The sequence below is a fragment of the Embiotoca jacksoni genome, unplaced genomic scaffold (assembly GCF_022577435.1).
Source record: "Embiotoca jacksoni isolate LCO1_2020_lvr unplaced genomic scaffold, fEmbJac1.0.p SCAF_3, whole genome shotgun sequence".
Taxonomy (NCBI): domain Eukaryota; kingdom Metazoa; phylum Chordata; class Actinopteri; family Embiotocidae; genus Embiotoca; species Embiotoca jacksoni.
Genome location: NW_027185381.1, coordinates 19,242,100 through 19,265,066, shown reverse-complemented (window position 1 = coordinate 19,265,066; position 22,967 = coordinate 19,242,100). Strand labels below are relative to the sequence as shown.

Below are 22,967 nucleotides of genomic sequence, written 5' to 3'. Positions count from 1 at the left end.
ATCATCTACTCCGTCCAAACCCCTCATTCACTCTGACTTAAGAAAAGAATAATCAAATTGAAGAGGCACAATCATGTCTTTAAGGAAGACATCTTATTTGTATTCTACTGAGTGTCCTTGCGTGTGACTGAGCGCAAGTGAGCGAACAAGAGAGAGCAAGGAGGGAGGAGGGCAGAAAGAGGGAGGGAGTGCATGAGAGAGGGGAAGGATGAATCTAATGCATTGCAGCAGAGAACTGTGACAGACCAGGCATTTATTTGAGCAGAGACTGCTGCTGTAGCAGGGAGGACGCAGCAGCAGCGGAAGCAGCAGCAGCAGCAGCACTCAGTGCCTCCGCCACAGCTGGAGACAAGGTGGACGCGAAGAGGCATGGGGGATACACACTGGGAGCACAACAGCTCTCCAATGCTGCCACCAGTGTGATTTATGGAATACTATATTGGCTTTCCCAGCTTTGCATTGCAGCATATCAGTTTCCATTTCCTTCTGATACTCTTCAGTCCATCTATTACTCTTTCCTCTGGCTTGATTTGAAAGGAATATTCATGCCAACGGAAAGCATGGCTTGAATGATAATTAGTGCCTGTCTCTTTACAGGTCAGACATTAGTACCAGGAGAAGACTGAAGAGGCATTCAGCACATTAAGCGAATCTCCTGAGTACTCCTCAGTATCTCCCATGTGGTTTTACCACAGCTCTGTGTCTCCTCCAGTGGGAAATAGTCAGAGGAATTCTTACATATGTACATATGAGAAGTTGTGCGCCAAACAGGCCTCAGCCTTTCTTTCTTTGTTTTTTTTAAACCTTTTTTCTGTGTAGTGCAGTAACAAACAAGACAAGAAAAAGAGGAGCAAAAGTAAATTTGCTTTATAAGAAGGAAAAAAAACCCAGCTAGAAAGTTCTTCACTTCATCGTGCAGAGACGTGTTGAGAGATGCCCAGGACTAACATATGAAAGACATTGGTGAGTGACTCTGGTTTCCAACTTCTATCCAACCCTTTTCTGGCTGGTGAGACATTCATATGTGGATTTTCATTGCAGATAACAACATTGACAAAGTTCATGTTACAGAGTAAATATAAAAATGCACAAGACCGGGCGGATTTAAAACTTTTTCCGTTAGTCTGCATTATTTTTAATTTTATTGCATCACAAAAAAGTCTATTTGTTGTCATCCTGGTAGTCCAGGCTGCAGAGGTTAATGCATTACTGTTACACTAACATAAAACCGACAGGCCAACTGTCACATGGCCAGGCTTCTCCACCTAAATCAACTTCTTGTAATTTTGTTGCTAAGCTACAGTTCACTTCTGCGAGAGTAATTATGCTACCTCTCAACAGTAACATGATTTACCATGTTTGGACATCAGAATAATTCATAACTGTGGGTTTGAGAGCTTGTGTTGAACAGTTATGTCCAGATACATGATGGAAATATCTGTTTGGCTTTCCCTACAAAGTTGTCTGCACATGGCTTGTTGAATTGTATTACTGCACTGTTAGGGATGTGCATTGTGGGTCACTTGTCAAATCACACGGTTCATTATAGAAGAAGAATAGAAGAAGCTTTGCCCTTAGAGAGATGGTAATTGTCTCTCTGGGAAAAAGGTGCCTCCATTCTGCTTTTTTTAGCTTCACGAGGAAGCTCATATTCAGGCAACTTGATGTCAATCACAGGTCCATGCCACTTGTTCAGTCTTTTCTAACCTCTAACTATATAAACTGTAATTACACATTACCACAATTGTGAAGTACTAAACAGACTGAGAATCATACACTGGTGGCCTGTGTCCTAGAGGACTGGAGTACTGTTGGTGGGCGGTTTCTATTTACTGCAAACACACTCCTCTGTTACCCAAAGGCCTGTTGAAATAAGAGGGAGCATTGCGCACTCATTTAAAGCACGCCACCCGTCTGTTTGTATGCAATCACTGCCTCTGAAATGCTGGACAAGTGCTGTACCCCTGACAGAGCATGTGGTGATGAGTGAGTGTGCACAACCCTTGATGCCACTTGTGATTCTTGAAGCAGTGAGGTGACGATGAAAGACTGGTAATTGCTGCTGATTAAGATATTAGAAAAAGCATTCAGCCATGCATAATGAAATTATATGTGTCATCAAAATCAGAACAAACATACTTCATTTAGTTCAATTGATAAAGTCCTTCGCAACAAGATGGGATCACTTGAAAAAGTGTACAGAATTTGAGTCATTCACTCACCATTCATTATGGTACGATGTGTGTTGCATCTCATTGTGCTAAACAACGCCGTGTCTGCCTGAACTGAATGCATGAATGATTGTGGCAGTGTAGCAGTATTGCAGTCGTCACACATGGCTTGTTATTCTCAGTTTGTACTGCTGCTTTCAGTTGCAAATACTCTACACACTAGGGCAAAATAATACAAGATTGCATAATATTGGTTCTATTTTCTTCTTACAAACCCAAACTGCACTAAACCAGCAGCCCTGTGGGGAGCTGAGCATGCCAGCGCTGAACAATAGACTGTCAGCCATTCTTTTGAAGCTTAATCCAGCACAAATCCCACACCAAAAACATTAGTCTCAGTAGCAAGCATATGTGCCATATATTATTGAACAAGGGAAACAATAGGAACAGCATCAAAAACAAGTTAGGAACAGAAGCACAATGGTGGACCTCTAGAGTGATCCACAGCTGGCTTCTACCTAAGTCTACTGATGTGTACTCGTGTTACAACACTGACAACGACAAACCAAGTACTTCACATACATTTACTGAAATCACAGATTTGTTGTACTTCAGTTTTGTTTTATTTCTACAGACTTATCTGATAGAGTTTATTCTACCTATTTAGTTCAGTAAAATATTTCAGTCAACTGTTATCAGAATGGTGTTAGAAAGTGATTTTTTAACAAACAAAAAATTTAAATGCCAATTCTTCTGGTTATGATAACAGAGACCCATCAATATAATTACTAAGATCGTGGGATATGAGACGATAAAGTCCAATTTTATTTTGTAAATAAATCAACAGTGTAAAGATCATCTTAAACACTTGTTTCAAGATAAAACTAAAAACGCACCAAAACACAACAATTCCTCATTACAACCGCCAGTTAGAACAATGATGACTTCAAATTTCAAACTTTAATTTGACCATCTGACCTTTCTCTTATACCTAGTTTTGTTAAACCTCGACATCAATTGCATTACATAATTGCAGCTTCTCCAATAAGATGGTTTGCTGCTGTTTTTAGGTTTGCATCATCGTAAAATGATTATCTTTGGGTTTGGGTCTGTGGATTGGACAAAGTATTGTGATGATGTCGGTTTGGTATCTGTGAAATTGTGATTAGTGTCCTGTTCTCTCTGTGTTTTACTTCCAAAGTGTTAACATAGATAAACAGCCAGCCAAACTCCTTTTCAAGAGCCAGGAATGCAAGCGTGCTTGCTCCTTTAATAATTTCATACAAATTTAAGTCAGGTTGACAATGTTGAATTGGAGTGAAACTAGAAAAGAAAATACAAAAACATCTTAATTGACTACAATATGAATAACGGATAAATATAAACAGCCTTATGTTCACATATACCTTGAAATCCTAACAAAAGTCACCATTCCTAATCATTCAACCAATGAAGAACATAAGACACTTACAGCCTTTGCTTTCTGAGGTATATACGCAAAGGATTACTGTGGATTAAACATGGGATGCCACACAGCTGATCATTCTCTCTGCAGTTTACAGCTCTCAACTTCCTACTTCCTGCTTCTCACTCCCTGCTTTATCACAGGTGTCAAAATAAAAGCACCACACCTATTTATGCATGAAACAATGAAAACACATTTCAACAGTTAACTTAAACAATTCTTCAACATATAAACATATTCAGGGCAGAGCAATTAGAATTTTTCACTATGTTTTAGTGTTTCATGAGCCAAACATTTAAATGAGAGAATTATTGTCGAATTAATCAATAGTGGAAATAATTATCAGTTGCAGTTTTAGTTTAAAAACATCTGACAAAAGATGTTTCTTGCCTCATTCATCTTCTATGAAGGAATGTGTCTGTGTTCCCATTAGGAATGACGACAACTAAAATGACTACTCCAAAAATATAAACATGAATTATATAAATCGAAAAAGTGTGTGTTTGTGTGTATGTGGATTGATGTATATAATCGTGTAAGTGTGGGACTTATTGCTGCCTCTCTCCTTACAGTGGGATCTTTATTCTCATACAAATAGATAATAAGTTGTGTGTCTGTGGTTAGAATGTATAATAAAGTCACTCTGCAAGCTTTTGACCTGATCCTTCGTGAGGTGTGGAATTCATTCAGTAACTTTCTTCTCAGTCTAGACCTGTGGGTTATTCTGCATGCATCTCAGTGCTTATCTATACACTACACTTTCCCCTGTTGAACAGTAAAGTGGCAGGTATCGCGGGCTGTCAGAGCTGGAGACAGCAAGAGCGAAAGAGGAAAGTGACCTCCTCACTCATCTGTGCCGTGCTGATGATGTTGCTCTTGCCGGCTTGGCAGTTTTGTATTGTGGATCTGCTGCGGGGAAGTTTGTGCAGTTTAAACTGGAAGCTTTGAATGGCACTGTCACTGCAAAAGATGGTGAAAATGAGAACATTTAACCTTTATAGACTGATATGTTTCTCTGAGGATAGCACAGCCTGGTATAAATGGTCTATTGCAAATATGGGGCAATATTATAATGTCATCTCATCAAGCAAGAGCTTGGTATATAGTTATTGACAGACAGCTCAAAAGTCAGGTTGACATTTATTTGCATATATCTTCTGTATATAGTTTATTTATACATCGTGGTCCAAAAGTCATATTTCCATATATAACTGGAATGTAATCATAAAGATATTGGGATTGAGACACATTTAAAAGCACAAGACATTATGACATGTAAAATGACAAAAACATATTTAAGATGAGACAGACTATCTGCAGCATTCAAATTAAGGCAAATTGGTGGGATTGACTCCTTTGTTCAATCAGATTTTCTTATCTTCCATCAAAGCATGCCTTCAGATGATTTCATTTTTTTCATCAAAGGGTTGTTCAAGTAAGTCTAATCGAAGCCATTGTTCGAATGTTACAATTATGGCTGTACCTCAACTGTCAAGTAAAGCATTGCTTACTAAGTAGTTTTGATCATGCAGATATGGCATCAGAACTAAGTGAAAGTGTCAGAAGCCACATTGTTACTCTAAACAAAGAGGGGCTTGCTCAGTATTAAATCATGGTCAGTTGATGGCACTCTATAACACTTTGCCAAAACTAGATCAGTTGTACAAGTAGAATCAGACAGACCAAAAGTGAGCACCCCATCAGAGGACCAATAAATCAAGCTTTGTTCACTGAGAGATAGAAAAGTACTTTCATCACAGATACAGAATTTTCTGAAGAAAATAAAAGAAAAGAAAGAAGAAAAAAGAATGCAAGACTCCAATCAGCAGAAGTCCTGTCAAGAGGCCTATACAGCTGTGGTCTCAGAGGATGAGTAGCGGCCTCTACATCACTTCTCAGGAGGGGAAACAAGGCCAAAAACTTGGGGCAAGCTAATACTAGCATTATATTGATTGATTGAATGCCACTGCTAACCTTAAGTGCCCATACAGGGAGTAATGTGAGGTGGATTCCACAGGAGTGAAGGTTGTGCTGGTGGAACTAAATTTCATGTAGAAAGTCAGCATTAAATTCCTGTCACAAAAAAACACATTTTGTTTTTTTCTGTAAGCAAGCTCTTTCCTTCCTCTTTTTCAAAGCAATGATTATGTGTGGAAAGCGGCGATTTTTAAAAAACATTGCCAGGGTAACAAAATACCGCAATTTGGGCATTTACACAATTGTCCAGCGTACATCAAAAGGTTGGCCCAAAACCCTGGAGTGAAACTCAGACAACTAAAGAAAACTACAACTGAAGAGATATATAGTTTAAAGAAATAAAGTTTACAGTGTAACAGCAATTTTACATAAATGGTCAAACGGCCTGTGAAACTGTATTGTGCTTCAACAAACATAATGTTTTTAACACGTTGGCCAGATTGCTAATTCGAAATCTAAACTAAATGAAGCATGTTTGGAATCTTAACAATCCAATAGGCGAGGTCCTCCCTATGCTGATGCATAAAGGTCTCTTCCCCAAGCATCCTCTGTACCTGCTGCCATCTGGAGAAGACATTTGAGAGCGTGGGCATGTCTGCACAGGTCAGGTCTGCCCTAATTAGTATTTTATCATAATTACAGTGAGACTGCAGACTGACAGCTACATTTAAATGGGTGCAATGCTGCAGGTAGACAGCCACTGAATGGATGGAAATATCATCCTATCATAGTGGGAGATATGATTTAATACTGGTAAAAGCTGAATAGAATTGCACATATGACTGTAAGAGGTGTTTTTTAATTGCAGCTGCAAATGGAAAACATGCTGTGAAAAATGAATACATTTTAGGAAAAAAATAATTGACAGAAAAAGCTGAGTCACTGATTCCAAAATTGTGGGGCCATAATGGGTGTGTATCACTGAGAGATTTCATGGTTTTTTTTGGTGTTTTTTTTTAAATTTCCAATTGAGAATGCGTCCTCAGATAGTCAACCCATGGATTTTTGTTTACCTTCTGACAAGGAGATACACAGAAGCTTTGAGGATGATGAGAACTAAAGGAAGCACTGAAAACACAGTGAAGTCCACAGAAACATAAAAATGTAGCTTACTTTGGCAATACAGCACAACAAGCTTACTTGACAAGAGTGTTAAGACAGCCAGAATAAGCAAAGGGAGTTGTGCTTAGTCTGAGCTAGGCCAACAGAATCCCCTTTAACATACATTCTCTTGTTGATTTAGCAGAAAAGCACAACAAACAGGACTTGTATATGACAGTTTTATTATCTTAGAAGAGAAAACTAGACCGAAGCCAAATTCTTCAAATCTTAATAAGAAAAGTGTCTTCTTATTTTGATAGGTATTAGCTTATCTACAGACTGAGTATTGCTCAGTCTCTTATGAAATCAAGCAATGTAAAAGTAGACAAGTATAGCAATGTTTATAGAATGTCTGACAAGTGGATGCAGCTGTCTAATTTTGGCAACCAGAGTTAAATACAATTCTGGCACAGTGTGGCACAATCTGGAAAAGGGAATGAAAGCAGGGTGGATACATTGTTAGTGGGAGGAATATATTATCAGCAGATGAAGTTGGGGCAGGATTTCATAGTGTCCAATCACATTACCTCTTCTCATCCCCCTTAAAAGCAGCTGACAGTTTCTTAATGGGCCAGGCACAAAGTCCAGATCTGCATCTAGCATAATGATTTTCCATATTCCAGGAGGTGCAAGGAACTCAAAAACAGACATACAAGTTTTTACAGTATATAGCTTCCCTGCATTAGTGATTTAAATTGGCAATGTTTGGTACATGAAGGGCTGTTCATGTTGAGAGAGTAATGGAAGGTAGAAGGTAGAATTATATTTGTTGTGGTTCAAAATTGTAGTTTAAACCCAAAACAAACAAATGTGTTTAGATTTTTTATTTTGGGGTGTTTTCACAGTTTTTGTGCATCATTTTAGTTTGCTACAAGACAAATATGACCAAACAACAATTAACCTCCAGCTATACAAACATTTTTGATTGTATTCCATCACTGCTTGATGAGATAACAAATGAATCCGAGCCTAATTGGATGCAGTGGCCATGCCACTGCAGTATTTATGAATCCTCTGGCAGCCTGTCATTTCTTGGCTTTTGGCACAGCTACAGAGGAGAACTGCAACCTGCTCTCTCATCTACAATGTTCGTAATGGCTCCACACATATGTTTAGCTAATGTGCATCATTGTGATTATGTCCTTAAATTGAAAAGGTATCCCTTACCACAATATCAGCCCAGCAGTAACATCGACATAAAGACAGTGCATGTTAATTTTTTGAAAGCAAACAGGCAATTTTCTAAGAGTAAAAGGTTTCACTAGCATGACAATAATGAAAACTTTAATGAGAATATTGATGACATCGTAATAAGTTTGAATAACTACTGTGATATGTGTTATATTAGTCCTCTGGCAGAATGTCACAAATATTGCCAGTTTTTCTTATATTAGGGTCAGACTGCCAGCCGACGGCCACATGTAAGCACTGTAAGATATTGTAATGAGGCTTGGAAAGTCATTCATTTCTCAGTAGAGGACTGCTAACAGCTTGAAACATATGGAGGGAAAATCGCAAACCAGTGTTGCTGGCAATTCAGCAGTGATTATTAAGGAACACCTGTTTGGCTGGCTGGCAAGGCGACTCAGGGTCCCGCTGAATAGCAGCAGGCTAATGAAGGTCTTCTCAGTTTAATTGTTCGGGCTATAAATAGTGAGGGATAGAGGGATAGAGCCCGGCACCTCTCTCACACATTTTTTTTTCTTCTGCCATACATACAGTGAATGAGCTATTAGAGGTTTGTTATTGTGGTTTCAGAATATAGCAGAAGAGGGAGGCACTCATGTAATTGCCAACATTAGTAATTACAAAAGAGTAATTAACAGTAAACTGTAAAATTTAACCTTGCTGAGAGGACACATGCTTAGAGTGAGGGTTGAGTTTTTTTTTAAATTATGAGGGAAACTAATAATCTCTAAATCTAAAGTGTTAGGTATGTTAAAGTTAATAAAAAATAAAACTGCATTTGATTATAAATTAAATTGCGGCCAAGGCATAGTAAATGTCTTTCTCATTAGCAATTCAAATCATGGCCAAAGTGATTTATTCTTGTGTTGGCCTCCGAAGCCCTCAGCTCTATTGCTCTTGCTCTGACAGGACTTCATTTTAGGGAAAAATCAAATGTCGAACGCATCACTAATTGCAACATTACCCACAACTATATCTCCAAATGACTCTGACAGAAGAACTCAATGAATCAGAAACATCTGATTTGCGGTGAAATCGTGTTTAAACCATTGCCACTGCGGTGTGCACCATGCTGTTCAGGGGTCACCTTCATTGATGTTGTTCAAATGAGTTTGGCTGGCAATGTTTTCCAGGTCAACTTTTTTTTGAGAGAGGGATGAATGATAACTTTCGCAAGCCTTAAAGTTTCAAAGCTCATATGAAAAGAATGATGTTATTAACATTCTTTTTTTGAGGAGCCAAACAAACAAAGAACAATTATTTTAAAAGGACTGTATTCCTATGAGATCTAATAGTTCACGGATACATATTTTACACAGAAGATCTTTTAAATTCCTTTTTTTATTTTTTACATTAGACAGATATAATGTAAAGTACACAGAAGAAACATAAATTTAAGAGAGGTATGAGGTGATTAAAATACTAAGTTGACGCTATCAATCAATAGTTATTTGAGGGTGGTCAACTTCAGAGCTGAAAGGTTGTTAATGGAAAATATAGCTACCAGCTAAATATAGTGTAATCACTTATTTTCCTGTTAGTGTCGTGTTTTTTGTACAGGGTTCCTGACAAAAAAACATCAAAAACTAAACTAAACTGAAAGAGAATATCTATAAGAGTCACTGAAACTCAATTCGCAAGTAAAGAAAAAAGACTGTGTCACCAGAGTCCATCATCGCCTGAGCAGCGGCAGTAAAGTTAATGTCACCTTGCCTGTGCTTGTGCTCAGAAATGAGGCAACCAGTATGGCCCACAGTGTCAAAAGCAAGCATGATTATTATAATATATGCAGGGTCTGTGCCTGGACTGAGACCAATTGCCCCACTGATTCACCGGGAACATCCACCAGTGTCACACATTACTGCAATACAGATGAATATGCAACCACTTTACTAATCATGGCCCTGAGACCACAGGCATGTTACGTACAGTTACCAAGAACCAGAGCTTTCAGGTGATTAATGTTGCATTCAGCACATCCTTTTTGTGAAAACTGAGTTGCAAGTTAACATATAGGACAACTTTGGAAAAGGCACATGGCAAAGAAAACCGAGTCAACCAAGTGATAAACCGAACAGCCATAGAGCAGTTTTCAAGCAGAGAATTTAATTACGCTAAAAATATATGGTCTGCATGGTACTGTGTTTACATGTATTCAAAAATAACATACTGAGATAATTAAACTACCACAGCAACTGCTATTCTCCAAAGTCCTATATTTTATATTTATATTTGTAACCTTTTGAAAAAAAAAAAGCAATGAAAAACATTTTCCAAGTTTGACAACCTGTCAGCAGAGTTTCAAAAAGAAAGATGAAAAGAAATCAGTTTGTATGCAGTACTTTAACAACAGATGAACAGAGTAAAGAGAGTGAACTCCATACTTTACTGTTGTCAGCTATAACACCCAGCTGATCAAAATGCATTAATATAGCACTTTTGGTCAAAGCACTTTGCAACTTGCTTCACACTCAGCCATTCACACATCGTTACAAGATGCTGGTTTGATCCTCAGGAGAAATCTGGGGTTTAGGAAATGGTCTCTTGCCCCACACATGACCATGAAGTGGATTGAACTGCCAACATTGTAATTAGTCAACATCCTGCTCTACCTCCTGAGCCACAAATGCAAGAACGAATCGAAGATTTCTTTCAACGTACAATTTTATTTTCTATGTGACAGTAAAATGATGTCATGATTAATTACTCACGACTAAAGTATATGATTGTGTTTTTGGGGTAACATTTAAATGGATTAATGTTACCATGTACAAACAACCCGGTTAAAATCTAATTGATATTTTGTGCACCTTATCCTCTTCTTCTCTTCCTCCTGGTTTTCTCTACTGTTAGCTGTCTGATTCATTTTAGAAAAGATTGCTAAATCAATGGAATATAACTTTAAGTGGACCCTGCAAAAATCTGGCACAAGTTGGGCAACCTGGCAGATATTTGTGTGTGTGTGAATTTTCACATGTAACACAGTGCCTCCTATTCCTAAAATTTACCCAAGATCACTGTTGATGTTTTGAAATGCAGCATATTAGGTTTGGGGGAATGAAAGGAACTACTGTATAATGCACAATAACAAAATCAAGGATCAGTTGAATGCGAGTGAAAACAAGAGTCTATTATATCCACTAGAATATGAAACAAACAAACACACACACACACTCAAATATGCAAACACACTCAGCAAAAACATGACTAAAGGATGAAATGCTGTCTAATGCTGTTCTGTGTCAGCCCTGACCCTGAACATTCTCCAACAATCTTTTTTCTCAGGTTTTTGGTGCTGTATTATGCATGCGCTTTAAACATGCAGGGCTGTGTGAAGCCAGTTTGCATTCCCTTTGATGTTCACTTCTCTCTTTCTGTCTCCTGATGCAAGTGTATTATTGTCCTACATATATGAGGCATACTATACTTAACTGTGTAAATATGCAACATCATAGTTTTGCAACAGTTTCATCTTAAATTAACATTCTTTGGTGACAACAGCAATGAGGAAAATTGAGTCATGATAAATGAAACAAAATAGTGAAGGTGCCATTTCACTCTGGTAATCTGAGTCGCTTTATGCCTGTGCAACATTTTATATTTGTTTCCAAAGTCTATCAAACCAAGATTGTAGATTATTTTTTCTGCACACAATGAGGAACTCGTAGCCAAACTCTAAACCGTGTTTACAAGAAGGATTTTATTTGGGAAAAAAAGCATTGCTCTGCAATGAGTTGAGACATCAAGTTATTTCCTTACTACTTTCATTAGGAAAAAAAAAATCAATTCAAGATATGACCAACAGAGAACAAATTGAATGACTAAAGCAGGCAGGAAGCTTTCTGTCCTCCTTTGTTTTCTCACTCACTCTGTGTGCAGCATGGTATGTTTGTGTCTGTGTGTGTGTGTGTGTGTGTGTGTGTGTGTGTGTGTGTGTGTGTGTGTGTGTGTGTGTGTGTGTGTGTGTGTGTGTGTTTTGGCTGGTGTCGTGTAAAGGAGTTGCTGGCAGGCAGTGGGAGTCAGATTTAAAAATGGCCTATGCCTCCTCTTCAAGCTCCCGTCAAACGCGAGAGTTTGCAAAAGTGTCACGAAGAACAGGAAGCTAAATATCTCCAGCTTCTGTGTGGGAGAGAATAAATACATGGCAAATTGCAAAGTGTGCCACAGGGTATTTTCTGTCACCAGTGGAGGAGTGTATGATGTTAAGCAAAATGCCTCAGGAAACTCAAAATACGATACTCCAAACATAAGGGTCTGGAGGACTTAGCACACATTTCCCACTTTTTGTCACCACAGGCATCTCCTAATGCTGCTGCAGAAATTAGATTACACATTTAAAATTATTTTCTTTTTTTCCCCTTTGTTTGTTTGTTCATTAGATTATTTGTGAATTGTTACATTGCAGCTATCTTTAATGTTTACCTGCCACAGGTTGGTTAATGAACAGAAGGTTTTGCGGATAATATAAACAAATATGAACCGATCATGACTTATTTCTGCCATAGTAGATTTGAATTCTGACAAAAACAATTGAGCAGTTATTGGTATTTCATTCATACCACACAGCAGGTAATGTTTTCTTCTTAGCATTTGATTAAAGTGTCAACACTTTAATGTTAAGGTAATTCAAATATGTACGTCCTCTAAAATAAGGAGCCTAGGAGAATTTTAAATCATGTAAATTATTATTTTAGGAACAGGTAGTAGTATTTGCACACTACAATTGTCATAATGTATAAATTGTATGTGGTATTTATGTAGATTAAGTATAACAAAATTACATAAAGGCCTGTTTAGGTTGTAGATCATAAAAAAGATGATTTAAAAGAAGGAAAAAAACCTCCCATCCTCTGAGATCTTTGCAATAAACACTTTTCAGAACAATGAGGCACAGCGAGCTTGAGTCTGTGTTTGTGTTACTTTCTGTATTTTCTGAGGAATTTCATTCATCTTCTGTGTATGTTTTATTCTGTTTGAATATACACGTTTCATTGAAGGAGAGAAACAAAGATACACATGAGGGGAAGAGCATGTACAGTACATAGCTGCTAAAGCCTTGACTAATTAAGCTTTAATCTGCACCCATTTTCACACTGAATTTAGAGCCAAGCCTACTCCAGGGAATCCAAGGGGTTTCACTACTGAGCCAAAGATTGCCCTCTTGCTTCATGACGAACACACAAACCGAGCATAACAATACGTATCAACGCATCTATTTTTCAAATGTTGCACTTTGTGTGTTTGAAGAGGCTCTTTGGTTTGAATTGAATAGTTGATGAGATGCATAAATTGCAAAGGCAATACTGGCATTGTAGATGCATTTCATAAGATGTCTTTTTCTGACAGCAAACAAAAGATACAGTCATCCTCACGCACATGAAATGTATGAATGTGCGTGATAGTATGAATCACCAGTTTGTGTCATCACATTAAGAGCATCCAATTGTGATTATGGTTGTGCAGTGGGAATCATGTCAGCTCAAGGATTTTCTGCAGGAGCCTATGCCATTGTCACAATGGGACTTTTGGACATAAAAATAACCACCAGATTGTTCTCATTATTATGAGTTTCAACAAGATCTGTAAATTACAAGTCCAATTATAAGACAGCTTATTTCCTTTTTACAACTGATATGTTTATATCATTCTAAACACAGAAATAAGAGGTAAAAACACTCTTAGTTGAAATAATTAACTTAATAATTAACACTAAAATGCAACAAATCTCTTTGAAGCCAATTATTGAAGTAGCAGAAGGTTTTTTTTGGTGCTAAAAATGATAGCACCACTATTGACTAGAAAAGGCTGCAAGGATCTGCCCTGTCTATAAGAGTGGAATAATAATGCATGGTTTCTCTCCAGGTAACAATCTCCCACATCCTTCCGTCTCCTCAAACCATCCTGTAAGTCATGATTAAACGATGGTTTGACATTTGGAAGTTCTGAGAGTAAATCAACTCAGGTGTTATAGAGATCATCCACTGCTTGTTGTCCCTGCACTATTGTCTTTAGTACTCCAGACAGTGCGAGCGTGATTCTGACATCCTGCTGTGTATGCCACTACCAGCAGAAAAGACCTCAAGGCCAAGTGATGAAGGGTTGTTTAAGGTTTAGCTGCCAATCTGTGATACCAAGTCTATTTCTTTTAGCTGAGTTAGAACTAAATGACACGACAACCTGCACCTATTTTTCACCTAATCCTCTGACATCCCAAATAGAGTAATGTGTGGATGAAATACTCTGGTATCATTCTGCTTCCTTGTCTGTCTCTCCCTGTGAATGTAGCAGCAGCCACGTTGGTGCAAAAGACCAAGGCTGACAGCAGTAGTCAGGGGTACTGACCGAGGTACAGAGTGATGACAGAAGTTCACTGATGTGTCATGAATAAACCATCTGATGATTAACACAAAAAAGGCAGTTTAATCTAAACTGCTTTATTCCAACAACTAAAGACATAAAAAAAAAACCAAAAAAACCAGCACCAACAAAAAATAGCTTGCCAAAAAGGTTGGCAAGGTCAAACTCAGCAATAAGACGTAAAGTGCAAACTGTATGTCTACTATTCACTGGAAACAGGGCCCAACACTACTCCAAGAATTGCACAGGACCAGCTCTACAATGTCTAATAGAATTGTGACAAGCACCACGGACAGTTCCTTCACTGCTGACAGCCCCATTCAGGACATTGGAAACCTTAAAACTCATGTTTGAGGAAAACTGTTTCTCTCACAAGCCTTTAAATTCCATCTGAAATCTGGAGACTTCAATTGACTTACTTTAATAGACGGAGTCATTATAATTGTACAGTATTCTGCTGCTTTGATTTTACACAATGCAGTATGCATACATCTTCACAGTGGCACTTAATAAAAGCCACTCCTGGGTACAATAAAGGTTAGTGATTTTGTAATGTAACCATTAGGCTACTTGTCCTTCTACTATTATGATTGCAGCATTTATGACAGGAAAAAAAAAAAGAGAAATAATTTCAGCTTTAAAAATGTTCCCAACATGTACTGCATTGTGAAACCCAATATGTCTTCATGTTAATTAATGTATGTGTTCATTCAATCACTGACTCTCAGATAGATATCCTCTATCCCCACAGCAATAACCAATTGTATATGACACTGCGACACTGAGCCGGAATCAGTCACTTGTCTATTCTCTACAAACTTGCTGAGCTGTATAGGCTGCTCTGCGTGTGTCCTTGCTCATTCACTCTGGCTAGTATCTGTCCTGTTCATTATTTTGTGCATGACTTATGTACTATGGAATTCAAAATTTAATGGCACCCAGATCACACAAAACACACATGGCCCAGAGCCTACTGAATTTTGAATGAAAACAAAATAGGACCAACACTGGCAAACGAATGGCATACATTTTGAATTTAACTTTGGCAAGCTAACGTCTATGCTCATTAGGCCTGTCACTTTTCCAAAAAATGTTTTAAAGCAAAACCACAGGGCTTCTAAAATAAGTCAGAGAACATGACAGAGGAATTCACGATCTTGGGGCAGTCTCCTCCAAATGTTGTGCACACTTGAATGCAATTTGAAAATTATTGCAACAGAAACATTGATCTTCAAGTCTTGTTCAACATTATTAAAGAACAATCTGAGATAAGAAGATGATTTCTATTTTGTCACTTTGTGATAGAAAGAATCTCTTGTTTTTATACTGCAAAAGAAATATGACTGTAACAGTGAAGCCACAGTCTACCTGTATGTGGGTCACCATATATTCTCTTGACTCTTGTGGCCCTCGTTTCACAGAAGTAAGACATAGGGCCTGGCTGGAAAATTTGCTTTCCAGATGAGTAGAGAGAGTTTTCTTATCCCGCACACATAAAGTATTTCAGCGACTTTCCATTCTCCAAAGGGTGCAGGATTTGTGATATATGTGCCATCTTCTGCACACGAGCTCAGACAAGGTCAACAGAGAATGCGGCAAGGTTTTGGCTTTTATTTCCCACACTTTAGCTGGCGGAGTCATGTTTAAATGTAGAATACACACAGTGCTTGTAATGCTTTTGTGTATATTCTCTATTTTAATTGAATACTTTAAGCTTAAAAACAATTTAAATCATTAAACACCTACTGTGCAGACTGGTGTGTGTGTGTGTGTGTGTGTGAGAGAGAGAGAGAGAGAGAGAGAGAGAGAGAGCTCTCTGGATATTTATTTTTTAATGTATTGTATAAAGTTATGCAGCTACTGACTTGATCATACATTTTAACCCACCCCACATTTCCTCTGACTGGCTTTACCACCTGATGTTACAGACTGAGTAAGGGGAAGACTCTCCTTATTTGACCCTTTGTAGAGGGCACTAAAATGGTCTAACAGGAAATAAATCATATCAAATTGATTAATCAAAATTAATGGTTGAGACATTAGTCCAGACACAGTGTGAGCATGTTCCTACAGTTCATAAATCTGCTGTGCACCTAGCAGATGTAATCCTCCTACTCACATACTGTTTAAACTGTGCTGCAACCAAAAGGCCAAAACCATACTTCATGCCTTCTCTGTGAGCTCTGCTTGTATGGTATTGCTCGTGAATATATGTACAAATACTTGTTGATCAGTTGACATGCATTTGGTGTAGCATTGCTCCACCTGCCTATATCTCGCAGCTTCAGTTTTCTTCGCTGTGATTATAGTCTGGAAACTGTGTTCGCATTAATGATTGCACAGCCACTCTGTGATGCTGAACTTAAGGTTTTTTTTCTATATGTATTTGCAGTAGTGGTCGAGTTTCGTCTGGTTTTGGGGCATATGTTGCCAATTGGTTAAAGGCTGCTCCAATAGTTTTAAAAGTAACCCAATGTTTACGCCCAGTAGGATGCTATGACTGGAAATGATTCCCTAAGTGGGACCAGACCTAAATATTCACCTATATATTTACTATATTCACTTTGTGAACATATGGGTGTTACCTCTTGGTACCACCACACTACACTTGGTGCATTTGTTTGATAATCTAAGATTGCAATGTGCCTCAAATGAGTGTTACCAAATGATTTATCTTTATTCCTTCAAATCACTCAATATTTAATAAGGTAGGATATTTACAAACCATATTGGAGTAACATTGCATCAGCATAGAATATATGCCTTTACAGGCACGAAAACACATATTTCATGCTCCAAATTTGTCTGCTTAAAGCCATATTAAAATAGCCTCCCTGCTCTCGCAGACAGCTTAACAAATTCACAAGGTGAAACAGGGTTGAAGGCTTGTGAAGATGTTGCATCAGTCTGACTTCAGTCAGTCAAGCAGCTTTTTCCTCATCCCTTGACAAACAGTTCACATGACTCTTGAATTTTGAATGAATTTTGTTGCTTTTAATTCTAATGCAGGTTCTTTCTTTTTTAAGAGGTGTGCTGTAGTTGACCAATGGCAAATGAATTAAACCATAACAGTGTAAGATCTAATTCTTTAATGGATCAAAAAAAAAAAAAAATCTTTTAATTTGTTGTTGACAGTTGGCACGAATAGAAGAAAGTTGGATAATTTGCAGTGGAGAACCTCACCAGAATTGAACAGGGGACTGAACTATCACAGTTTGCATCTCAGGCTATTGGGATGTCAAATAGATCTTGAAATCTTAAGTACTACATACCAAAAGGATTTGAGGTTCACTGCTTTACATATTTAAGCAGAGCTCTCTGGAACTACATGATGATGAAACAACAAATTAGCACTCGTTTTCGTTGTTGTTACCTTTTGTTAAAGATTTCCCATACACTAATTTTAAAACTTGTTTTTAGTTTTATTTATTTGATTGCTGGCTTGTATCTTTTGTTAGACCATACCTTCCTTCCATTTCCATCCCTCCCTGGTTTATCCTATGATCGTCTGCGTGAAGCAAGGGGGTGGGGTTGCGGTGGAATGAGAGATGTGGGGGGCATTTTCACAGCTGGAACAGATTGACATGAGCAGTGGACCATTAGGTGATGTTTGGGGAATGCAGCAGCAATATTCAGTCGGTCGAAATGTCAGCAACAGGCAGCAACACAATACTCCCACATATCGGCGCTGATCCCAGTGGGTAATGTAATAGGGCTGCGACATTTAAAAAAACAATGCCAGAGAATATCGAACAACCAAAGCTTACTGGTGAGACTCGACATGTAACTGTGATCACACTAGCTCCTTTGCCAAGTGATATGATGGCACTTTATTGTTGTTATGCGCAAGTTCTTAATTAAAGAAAGATACATTTCTGCCTGTGTGTTTTCCATAGGGACTAAGAGTTTCTGTTCTTCTGTCTGCCTGCAATAAGACACACAAAAGCACCATCAAGAAGGACACATTTTCATATGACGGTGATGAATGGCTTATGCATAGCTCTTGACTTCACAGAATACTGGTGTGTCCACATAAAGGGCTTGATGATGTGGCATGCAGTTGCTTTGTAGGAGACAGACATAATTTGCTGCTAATTATTTTCAGAGTATTGGTAAAAAAAAAAAAGTGTTTCTTAAACAGGGGCAAGTATCCTAAAACCACTGTGACAATGTTCTTGCAGCACACTCCTGGCTGATTGGAAGGAAACTATTCAACCACCCTGCATTGTTTTATGACGGTGAGTTAGGGCATATTTACAATCCAGCAAATGATTCATTTTGTTTGGAATATTAGAGAAGCAAGATATCGAGCATGCATGAATAGAACCTGCAGTAACATCCGTGGCTTTGCTTTCGCTGCCAACGTTACTGATGGCAGACAGAGTGTCTCCAAGGCTTCATGCTCCCATGTGAGACAGAATGAGAGAGATGGTGTCGTCTGTGAGAAAATATTTCTGTTTATCTGTCAGCACAGCTAGCCACAATAAAAGGCATTCTGTTACATACTGTACATAAATGGCATGCCGCAATGCCTCCCTCGTCCTGATTGCTTCCCTCTGCACTGTCCCCTGTTGTCCCTTTTGACAGAGGGGCTTGACAGATAGTTCACAAAGACGCACAATCATTGCGTGGTAGGGACCGGGATGGAGTGCGCCCATTATTCTAAAGCAAAGCTGTCTGGCGGGGCAAGGCCTGCACGCCACATGGTGCCATGATAGATGGGGACCATTAATCAAGGCAGGACGGGGCCCTGAGATTGATGTGCAGAAATTCAAATGTTCAAGCAGCATTTGGAAGATTAAGGCTGTGTGGGCAAGGTTAGAAGGCTACCTTCCTGTTGTGGAGAAACAGGTGTGGTCCTGGAACCACTGCCCAGCGATGACACTGGATGCTCTGTCCTATAGCTGTGCTGCTTCCAGTGTTCTCATAATACTCTCCCCTGTTACATATTGATGCCCTACATTTGTCATTGTCCCAGTGATGTTCTGTCCTGGTTTACGAAGTCTTTTCAGGAGAAAGTAGGATTCCTTTTGATACAAAGCAAGGAAATGAATAGGGAATACAATGTTGTTGTAAGACAAAAAAGAAGTAAAAACTAAGAAATGCAAAGCTGTCTTAGCAGAAAGTGTGTGTGTGTGTGTGTGTGTGTGTGTGTGTGTGTGTGGTGGGGGAGGGGAGGAGAGGGAGGAACTTTTGAAAAACCTAAAGAAAAGCCAGTTTCGACCAATAGTATTTCATATTTGATTTTGTTTTAAGAGAATTTATGATGTAAAATGCAACTGTAGATATAAAACACCATACGCTCTCAGAACACTTAAAGTTAATAAAATAATCATCATGACCTTAATGCTTATGAACTTGCTTCATGCTTCCCAGAATTACAGTACTTCCTTTGCAAGTCTATTTGGCCAACAAAGCATTATGTTCTAAATAGGTTACAGAGAAATGGATAAAGACTTTAACTCACTACAAGTAGTCATTTTGCACCCAGTTTTGCTTAGCTTCATTTGTATCTTAGTAACAACCTATATTAACTATAGCGCCCTTATCTTGCTAGAATTAACATTTGTATTAGGTCATTATTCAAACAGAAGTAGTAGCAAAAAAGTTGCACATGGCAACAAAAATGCTCTTGTAAGGAAACTGTGTCAGAGCTCATGCTGCTGAATAGAAAGTTACTTTCCACCTTATGAGTGATCATAGCTGCCTTCTAACCAAGTGCACCGATACCATATAGGTTGAAGTGCATGTGGTAGGAATACAATTTTTTGGTATTATGTTTTTGCATAGATAAATGTTATATTATTATGATAATGATAATCAGATGGTGTGAATAAGTCTTGTAAGTATAACAATGACTCTGTGGCACACAAATGGGAACAAAACTAAATCAAGCATCATTTAACTCTTTTTTAAATAGCTGTTTTACTTAAAGCTCATCAAGATGGTCAGCAAGCTTACATACATTTTGCAGCAAGTCTACTGTTAGAAATACTGCAAGCACAATGAAGTGAGACCTTGAAGATAAAAATGTAAAAACTGGCAGCGAGGGCATGAGATAGTATTTTGATAAAGGGACACTTTGAAGGCTTTCTAATCAAAATTGATACACATTTTCGAGCTAAAGAAAATTTACAACATCATTTCAAGCATTTACAAGAATATGTATCTCAAATTTATTTCACTTTTACTATTTCTGTTTTTCTGGTGAAATTTATTGCATGTGAAATTGCCACTTATATTCTGGATGTAAATTCAATAGCAATTCTATACTTTTTTGTCATTTTCATATTAAAAGATAAATTATTTGTCCTCTTTTGAAGCTGGTCCTCAGGCAAAGTCATTTAGTTGTTCTATTTTCATCACAAAGACGCAGTAATGTCTGGCCAGTCTGCTACAGAATTTACCGTGGATATTGTGGCTATCAAAGGCTTTTGTTACTTACTGACCTTTAACCTAATGTCACCGTCAGGCCACAATTTTCTCTTTACCAACTTTTTGGATCATTAAAATATACTTATATATAGCAATATTCATTATTGTAATATAATGACCAGAATATTTATTGCCATTTGCTGTAGTTGATAAGTGAAATTATACTACGTGCTGTATGTAGTAAGTGCTGGTGGGGCTTTCGCTCTTGCCATATCAGGAGTAGTCCATGTAGTCTATTCTGTTCCATATTCAATGAACTGACTTAGCAGCCTCTGGGGCTACAGACCTTTGGTCTTGTTTCCTTAATAACTTCTTGTACCCTATTGATGAATATGTGCACATTCACCAAGTTCAGTTACGTGTTCACATTTAAAATGAATACAAATAAATAACAGGTTCACTTCAAGAACAAAATGCTCTATAAATATTTTGTCGATTGACAAACAGTACTGTTTGTTTGTGTGTTCAACTTGTGTGTTGCAGAGCTGGTAAGACAGTTTTCTATGCTTTTTCTTCAGGCAAAATGAGTCATGTTGAAAAATACATACAGCATTTTGCTTCACTGCAAATGCAGTACTCTAAAGTTTTTATTTTTTTTATATCATTTCCATCTGCTGCACTATTTTTAGTCCTTGATTATATAAGACATGAGGTGTTGCTGTCGGATTATGTCCTTGTGTCATGGCCATGTTTGTGAAAATCCATCTGTAGAGCAATTTGACAATTGCTTTTGCAAAATATGAAGGAAAGAGGAACTTGGTGTCTGCAATATAAAACAATATTGCTTTGACTGCTTTAGAGGGGAAAAAAAAAACAATTTTCCTCCATTCTGTTTACTTTGTCTTTTGTAGAAAATATTGTAATTCTAATTCATGACCTAAAATGTGTGTGTGACTATAAGGATCTGCGAAGGTCAAAAATATTTCTTAGATTGTGTGAATCATAATAGCGGGAGCAGATGTGACTGTTACGAGGGCATATGTAACATAACATGGCAAGTTAGAAAACAATGGATGCCTTTAGCCATGGCAGTCTTCCCTATTGGAATGACATGTAATATAAATCACTTATTATTCATTGCAAAACATTACATCCTGTCTTATAACTAGAAAACATGTGACATTTTAGAAGTATTCTCCTGTATGCTTAAAAGTTTTGTTTGTGTTATTTGTATTTTTTCTTTTAGATTTTAAAGGCCCTATGTGAAAACTTTGAACATTTCTGACTTTGGCACCCCTAGTGGTAGTGGCATACATTACAGTTTATGACATGTATTCTAGCTTGTGGTCTGGATTGCCCCAGCACATAGCTATCACTCATTGGTTGCTTTCTGAAGTTAAAATACCCTCACCTTCATTTGATAAAGCTGCTCATTATAATCTGTTCTCGATAACAGTGGGTTATTATCAAGTAATTAGCTAAAAAGATAATCTCATCTGGGAGTGCAACCATTTAAGTGAAAGTGCTTATGTCAGACTAGATTTAAGTAAAAAATAAATCATTATTGAGAGGTAATACGATAGATCTCTGCCGTTCCTCAATAGAAGTTTAGTAGATTTCAATGAGACATAAAGTGCACCCCTCTCCAAGTACATATTGGCTGACATTTCCAGAAAGAGACTGGAATTCCGGGTAGCACATATCTTTCAAATATGCTGCAAAAAAAAAAAAAAGGTGATCTATAATTTTCATTGCTGTTATTCATGATACAATAAGAAATATCTGCACCTCGAGAAGAAAAGAAGTATACATGTGCTAAATGTGCTCCGGGAGACTTTAGTGGTGATTCTCATCTGGGCATCCAGCTAAGGCAAGAAGCAATACAGGAATGGTAATAAAGAACAAGATAACTAGGAGAGACAGCTTGTGAATATGATTCAGAACTATGCCAGGGCCATATCCAAGCAGAAAGCAGTCATCTGGCTTTGACAAAATGAAATACATCAAGAAAGCCCTGAAAAAAATTCAGCTTTATCATTTTTATATTGTTCCCATGACAAGAAAGACCTTCAGCAACTCTAAACCCATCCACAGAAGCATCATCCCTGGCTATCTTTCCCCCAGGGAAGACTTAAGCCATTAGACGTGAGGAAGGGAGAGGGAGAGATACAGAAGGATACATAGAGGAAGAGGTTATAAAGTGAAAGCAGCCAGCACTTCTGATGAATATTTCCAAAGGGAAAGTGCAACTAAAGGTACAAACATCCATCTCTCACAAAAACAAGCCTGAGGGGATGTGGAAGGGATACGGCTGTATTCACCACAATAGGTGG

At 38.0% G+C, this 22,967-nt stretch overlaps 1 protein-coding gene across 4 annotated transcripts in view; it reads left to right on the top strand.

Annotated features, from left to right (window-relative positions):
• Positions 1 to 277: 277 nt before the first annotated feature.
• lrrc4ca (leucine rich repeat containing 4C, genome duplicate a) overlaps positions 278 to 22,967 on the top strand; it is a 155,957-nt gene continuing 133,267 nt past the window's right edge. For 3 of the 4 annotated variants that reach the window (XM_069162679.1, XM_069162678.1, XM_069162675.1), the window contains exon 1: positions 278 to 963. The gene's annotated coding sequence lies outside the window, so the exon portion shown is untranslated. The remainder of the gene's footprint in view (positions 964 to 22,967) is intronic. The other variant, XM_069162676.1, reaches the window with a different exon arrangement.